Raw genomic sequence first — 8,190 nt, forward strand, 5'->3', positions numbered from 1 at the left:
TAACCCCAGGATCTGGCTTCACCCACTAGTGGTGGTGGTGGGCAACAGCCCCAGAGTCTTCTGGATCCTGACTCTGCCCACCAGCAAGCCAGCACTAGCCCTGGGGCCCGCCAGGGTTCTGTAGTCAGCTGCTTCATGACCAGGCCCCGCTAATGAGAAGCCAGCATCTGCACAAGGCAGGACCTGGCAACCAACCAGGCTAAGGGGCCAACCAAGCTGTCCAGGCTGCCCACATAGTTGGATGGCCATGACAGAAGGACCCAAGAATCCCTCTTAGGGGGAACCCCTAGAGCATATAGTTTGGGTGATGAGAGGGGTGTACACTGCTGGGATGCATAAAATGCCTCCTACAGAAGGCCACTTCTCCAAGGTCGAGAAATGTAACTAACCTACCACACACATAAAAATACCAATAGGGACTTAGACAAAATGATGCAGCAGAGGAACACGTTCCAGACGAAGGAACAAGATAACACCCTAGAAGAAGAACTAAGTGAAGTGGAGATAGGCAATCTACCTGACAAAGAGTTCAGAGTAAAATGATCGTAAAGATGATGAAAGAACTCAAGAGAATGGATGCACAGAGCAGAAGTTTTAAACAAAGAGTTAGAAAGTATAAAGAGCAACCAGAGATGAAGAATACAATAATTGAAATTAAAAATACACTAGAAGGAGCCAGGAGCAGATAGCAGGGATGGGCAAACTACTACTGCCTGTTTGTTTTTTTTAAAAAGATAAAGTTCTAATAGAACATAGCTATGCTTGTTTGCTTATGTATTGTCTACAGCTGTTTTGTACTATACAACAGAGTTGAGTAGTTTATTACAGAGAACTTTTGGCACACAAAGCCAAAAATATTTACTCTCTGGTTTCTTACAGAAAGTTTGTTGACCTCTGGTGTAAAGTATAATTCCTATAATAATCCCATGTCCCATATGGTTCTTCCTTCCTGAAGACACCAGGCCCATGAAAACCACAATCCTGCCGTCTCTGGGCCCAGCCTGCCCACAGCAGACCAGACCCTACCCTGGGACCACCTGGGACCCAGCCATGCCCACTAGCAGGCCAACAGAAGCCTCGGGACACCCCGGACCCCAAACCCAATTGTGTCAGGAACTACCCCTCCGGCCCCAGCAATGTGACACCAGATCTGGAGACTACTAACCCCAGGATCTGGCTTCACCCACTAGTGGTGGTGGTGGGCAACAGCCCCAGAGTCTTCTGGATCCTGACTCTGCCCACCAGCAAGCCAGCACTAGCCCTGGGGCCCGCCAGGGTTCTGTAGTCAGCTGCTTCATGACCAGGCCCCGCTAATGAGAAGCCAGCATCTGCACAAGGCAGGACCTGGCAACCAACCAGGCTAAGGGGCCAACCAAGCTGTCCAGGCTGCCCACATAGTTGGATGGCCATGACAGAAGGACCCAAGAATCCCTCTTAGGGGGAACCCCTAGAGCATATAGTTTGGGTGATGAGAGGGGTGTACACTGCTGGGATGCATAAAATGCCTCCTACAGAAGGCCACTTCTCCAAGGTCGAGAAATGTAACTAACCTACCACACACATAAAAATACCAATAGGGACTTAGACAAAATGATGCAGCAGAGGAACACGTTCCAGACGAAGGAACAAGATAACACCCTAGAAGAAGAACTAAGTGAAGTGGAGATAGGCAATCTACCTGACAAAGAGTTCAGAGTAAAATGATCGTAAAGATGATGAAAGAACTCAAGAGAATGGATGCACAGAGCAGAAGTTTTAAACAAAGAGTTAGAAAGTATAAAGAGCAACCAGAGATGAAGAATACAATAATTGAAATTAAAAATACACTAGAAGGAGCCAGGAGCAGATAGCAGGGATGGGCAAACTACTACTGCCTGTTTGTTTTTTTTAAAAAGATAAAGTTCTAATAGAACATAGCTATGCTTGTTTGCTTATGTATTGTCTACAGCTGTTTTGTACTATACAACAGAGTTGAGTAGTTTATTACAGAGAACTTTTGGCACACAAAGCCAAAAATATTTACTCTCTGGTTTCTTACAGAAAGTTTGTTGACCTCTGGTGTAAAGTATAATTCCTATAATAATCCCATGTCCCATATGGTTCTTCCTTCCTGGATGAACCCTTACTGATATACCACCTGACTAGGACATACAAAGGAGAAGGCTAATAATTGATTTAGTAATTCTTAGCTGACTTCCCACTACCCACCTGTGAAAAAATTTAGAGAGGCCAGGAGTTCAGTGAACACTTGGAGAGGGTATTTTGTTGGAGAAAATGAGAGAAGGACTATAGCATTTTCCCTTGCCTAAGGTTTCCCCAGACTACTACTATAACATACACACTTCATAAGCAGGAGACAGGGATATTCCTACCAACATCCAGCCTAGTCGGGGAGTGGGATGGAGGTAAGAGGGAATTTAAGAAGTCCACCATGAGTTGGAGACTAAAGACGCAGACTTAGTGGGTGAGAGACTGGCTGACACTGCCTATGGTAGCAGATGAGTGGTTGTTTTCGGAAAAGAACTGTACTCCCGATACTATTTCAATAGGACGGCCCTCAGCCAAACATAGAATTATTATTATTGTTTGCTCCCAGCTTATTTATGTCATTGGTATCTTAAACTTCCAGGACACTAAATAATCTTCAACTATGAAAGAGGAGGAAAGAAAGTCTATTGGGACAAAGGATCAATAACTTGGATTTTTACTTTTTCATATTTTGCATTTCAAGATTTAGCCATGAAGTTGTTTGGGGTTTTTTCCCAGCATTTTTTTTTACTCTCCTCCCTTTCCCTTACATGCCCTAATCTATTTTTTTTTCTTTTGTTCAACTAAATATATGTCATGTTGAGATTATCACAGAATAAAATATGTTTCAATTTTAGATTTGTTTCTGCATATTTGCCTAGGCAAATGATGTTCTATTACATTTTTTCACTTTTTATTGACATAATTACTGATTAAGAAGAGCAACTGAATTATGTCAGGTTCAGTGAATTAGATCTGGGAGACAATTTAGATGTAAAGAGTTGTTAATTGCTATCTAATTAAAAATGAAAGCCTCTGAACCGCCCTACAATGACTACCCTTCCACCCCTCTCCATAGTACATGATGTCTTAGTAGAGAAAACTAAAATTTTGAAATGACATGAATGGGCAAAAATCAAATGACGTTTTGGTAATTCCTGAGACTACCAGTTAAGACATATATGCATATTGTCATAGCAAGCCAAAATCTAAGAGAGGAAAGAATGGGGTAGAAGGATGGATTTCCTCATCTTATAAACAGGAAGAGGGCAGGAGCTGTGTCTGTCTTGCGTGATACATACTAAGAAGATGCTCAATAATGACTGCTGGTCATCAGTGTGCCCCACAGGGTCCTTGTGAACATTCTTTTTCTTTTTTTAATAAATTTACTTATTTAGTTATTTTTGGCTGAGTTGGGTCTTTATTGCTGCGTGTGGGCCCTCCCCAGGTGCGGTAAGCGAGGGCCACTCCTCGCTGAGGTGCGTGGGCTTCTCATCGCCGTGGCCTCTCCCCTTGTGGAGCATGGGCTCCAGGTGCGCCGGGTATAGAGCCCGGGCTCAGCAGCTGTGGCGCTTGGGCTTAGCCACTCTGTGGCACGCGGGATCCTCCCGGACCAGGGCTTGAACCTGCGTCCCAGCATTGCCAGGTGGACCCTCAACCACTGTGCCACCAGGGAAGCCCCCTTGTGAACATTCTTTATGTGAAATAATGCATAATTACTGAGTACCAAGACATAGTAAGTGTAAAATAAATGTCTTTTCCTTGGTATCACCTGTTACATGCTTAGTGATCAAAGTATCAATCATTGCTCTCTGCTGAAGGCTAAAAGTATTTTTTAAAATAGTCCATGAACTAGCTTAGACAGGATACAAAGATTTAGACCCCTTTTGTTTTGCAATATGGAAAACGTTTCAGCTTTCTGAAGCCCTCGAAGTCTTCTAAGTAAATAGTTCTGATGGTTTGGAACACAGATGTCATTAACAACTCTATTTCTGTCAGTCTGACTATAGGCAGGCTACATTATTTTAAGCTATTCTTGCCACCTGTAATGTTCTACTGAGGCCTCTTAGCATGTGAGCTGATAAACTGACCATTAAAAAACAGATCTTAATTAGGTAAGGGTATTCTGGAAATTCAGATACAGAGAAGTAATTTACATATAACTACATGGGTTTTTGTTCTGATTTTTTCCTGATTATAAGAAAATAATCTTATGTCTATTTATTTGAACATTTTATTTTTTTCCTAGCTGAGATATATTTAATCTATTTTTTATATATCTTTATTGGATACTTGAACATTTTAAACTATATAACAGAGAAAAAATTGAAATTGATGGATTATCTTAGTTCTGTTTAGTATTCAAAATACTTTACAATCACATTACTCATACTGTATGCAATTCTTCAAAAATGGATCCTCTTAAAGAAAAACATTTTGAAAGAGTATTAACAATTTATTGCTAATGCAGAATAAAAAGAAAAATGATTATTGGTAGAGATTGAGTTGAATATAAACAGTGTAAAATGACACAGGGCTTCAAAAAGTTAGGTATCCTGTGGGAACAAAAAAATATATATTTTAAATGACTAAACTGTTGATGAACTTTGATATTCATATTTAAAGACAAGAAAATTAGTAAATATTTTACAAGTCTGTAATTTCCTTATAAATATTCTTAGAAATATTGAGAGAAAAAAGGAAACAAAACTATTTAAAAAACAATGAAGCATTAATAGAATGTTAGACTCCATTAGAAACACCTACTGCAGTTGAGAGGCTATTTCATGCTAATATTTCAGTGATGTACATGAGTATTTTGATGTGTGGGGTGTGCCCTGAAGATACATGACAGCTGGTAGTTCAATTTTTAACACTAACCTCTGATAATTGAAAAATATGAGCTGTGGTCCACACAGCAGTTTGCTAGAAATATGTTTAAGACCCACTAGAGAGTCTGTGAATTGCTTACTAAAAGCCTTATTGTTTGCTGCTGTTGCTAATGCACTGGAAAGAAAAATTAAAACGAAATAACATTCAAAAGAGTTTCCATGGACCTTGGTGTTTCTCCTGGAAAGACAGCTAATATGATTTTCTACTACTTTCTACTTATAGAGATTGTTGCAGGAGCAGACAGACTTGGCTAAAAATATAATCTAGGAAAAGCAAACCAAAACTTGAAATTTTGCTGGTTATATAGGTTGCTTGGATTTAAGCATTAGTAAATTACTCTCTTATTTAGGTAATCTTTATTCAGTTGTGACAGGTGAAACCCCTGTAAAGGATCTAGAAAAGTCAGAGAAATAAATTAACTTTCTGAATAACAAAAATTTGAGATTTTTCCCTAGACTGAGGATAAAAGGGCATTTGTTTGCTTTCTGGAAGCAGATAGCTAGGATTCCTGGGAGAGAGAAAATTGAAGGGAATGAATGGGGAGGGTAAGAGAAGTTCCCACCAGTTGAGGTTAAAATAAATTTCCCCAGCAAAACCTTTTATTGTGGTAGGTATGGCTGGGGAATTTAAGGAAAATGCTATCTAACATTCAATTTAAGGTTGTTGTTTCCATTTCTGGCTCTGCTGCAATTCCCCAACATCATCCCAGATCAAATAGTCTAACATAAGTGTACTTTGAAAATTTAGAGGGGAGAGGCCAAGAAGGCAAAAAGGAACAGATAATTTAATGAGAGCCAGAATCTGAGATAAGAAGGAACCAGATGCCGCATTTCACCATTTCACTCCACATGCCTGCACATGTAAATAAATGTTAGTAGTCTTAACACAGACCTAACGTCTGAATTTCCTTCAGAAATTCTGAAATATTTTGATCCCTAAAAATAATTTTAGGTTATTTATGTTTAAATTCTAATTTCATACTTGATATTGTCAACCTTTATAATAAAAAGGTTAAGCGGTTTAGCCAGCAAAATCGAGTTTATTCAGGAATAGTAGAGGAATTGCAACTTGAGACAAACTCTGGCTAACCATAGGCAAGTCTGGAGCACAGAACAGGAGAGCGTTCTTTTGTAGAGGGAAGGAGGAAGTTGGGAGGGGGAGTTTGAATGAAAGTTCACTGGAGGAGAGCAAGAATTCGGGGTTGTGGCGGCTTCTCATTGGTTGAGTTGCAGCAGTTTCTCATTGGCTGGGTTGTTGCTAAGCGTCGAGAAAAATATTCCTTCTTCCTGCTGGGGTATATAAAGTAAGATTCTTCCTGCTGGGGTATGTAAAGTATGCTGCCACAGGTGGTACTAGTGGTGCATGTGTGGTACATGTGAAGTACATGAAAGCCTTCAGGGCTTTCCGATTCCATTTTGAATGGGGCTTTTCCTTTATTCATTTCCACAGTATATAAATTTGATATCAAACTTAATATTTGATCATTCTACTGCTGCTCAGATAATGTATTTTCAATATTCAATATTCTGTGCTTCAAAAATTAATAGTTTTTAATTATCCATAAAATATTCATATTTTACAAGTGAGGAAATTGGTTACTTCAAACTAAGATGAATCAGTAACTCAAGAACTAAGTTCGTAACTTAAGAATTGATAATAAAACTGTATAGACTTTGCATTCAAACGAATTCAAATTTTGGCTTTGTTGCTTATTTTCTGTATGATGATGAATAATTTACTTATCTTTTGAATTTTCAGTCTTTTCGTTTATGATATAGGGATAATATACATGAATTTCAGAGTTGCTGGGATGATTAACTGAAATAATAAATGTAAAGAAGCTAATATGTGACTCAAAATTCTAGCTATTAGTAGAACATTCCTATCTCTATAATAATGATAATGATAATAGTAATATTACAAAAACAATAATTATAGTAACAGTATCATATTTTTCCCAATTTGTTTGTCATCTTTAAGCTCAGATAGGATAGGAAGGTTCGCTTGTTTTTTTTTCCTTTGCATATCATTATTAGGATATTGAACTTGTGGAAAGGAGGTTTCCTATTAATATAATTTCTTGAATTTGTTTGACAAGTATAATAAAATATGTCATCTGAACAAAAAGGTAGTTATGCTGTAACTGAACACATCAAAGAGCAAAGAATGGGACGTGATGTAGACTTCAGAAATTTCCTAAGTGTTGTTAGAAAACTACTCGCAAGAAAATGGTTTACTTTAGGGCTGTTATTTTCAACAATCTAGGCAGAACTCAGAGGTCTGAGAAGTATCTTTCTATGCATTCTATGCATTTTCCCTTTTCATAACTTCATATTGAGATAAAGGATTCCATTTTCTTGTCAATGACAGTATCCAGTTGCTAAAATATAATTATTTGAAAACAGTTTTTAAGAGCTAGTTTTCTTTAGAGGAAAAAGAAATATCTGTTCTATTTCTACTTATCTATACATTAAATAATAAAGTTCCATTAAGAAAAATTAAATACTTTGTCACAAAAATCTCTTTGTTCTGCACATTACTTCATTTTAACAAATTTATTGAGATAATCCACATACCATGCAGTTCACTGACTTCTGTACATTAATTCTTGATAAAGATATACTCAGTCCCATGAAATCTAAGATTCCAAAGATAAAGTCAAAATAAACATATTTATGTTAAATATCCAATCTGTAAAAAGGACTAGAGGAGAATAGAGTAGGTCCTCAGGGGAGACAGATATTTACAATACATTTTTCTCTCAGGCAATAACACTTAAATTAGAGGAATTGGATATAGGTACATAAGATATTTAAACAAGGCTATACATAAGTAAGATATTTAAACAGCTTATATACAATATAAGAGATATCATGATAGTCAAGGACTTACAATAATCAAATACATGGCATAAAATTAGAGTGATTTAGGGATTTGGGGGAAGAAAATATATTTCACACTAGGTTAGTCAATGAAAATTTCCTAGATGAGATAAGATTTATGCTGTGAGTTTAAAGAAGACAGAGCAAAAGGGACATGTCCCTGGGTAAAGATTAAAAAATGGGTAAAAACATGTACAAAGGCAAAGAAGTGGAAAACCCTAAGACACCCTCAAGGAACAGTGTGTGGAAAAAAAGTTAGCTGGAGTGGAATGTTCCTCTTGAGGAGAACTGCACATATATTCTCCAACTGGGATACTCATGAGTAAGGCTGCTAGCCAGGAGTTCCACAAAGCCACAAGACATGCAGCATACTTTCCTGAAATATTAC

Source organism: Neophocaena asiaeorientalis, unplaced genomic scaffold (assembly GCF_003031525.2).
Source record: "Neophocaena asiaeorientalis asiaeorientalis breed wild unplaced genomic scaffold, Neophocaena_asiaeorientalis_V1.1 scaffold148, whole genome shotgun sequence".
Classification (NCBI taxonomy): domain Eukaryota; kingdom Metazoa; phylum Chordata; class Mammalia; order Artiodactyla; family Phocoenidae; genus Neophocaena; species Neophocaena asiaeorientalis.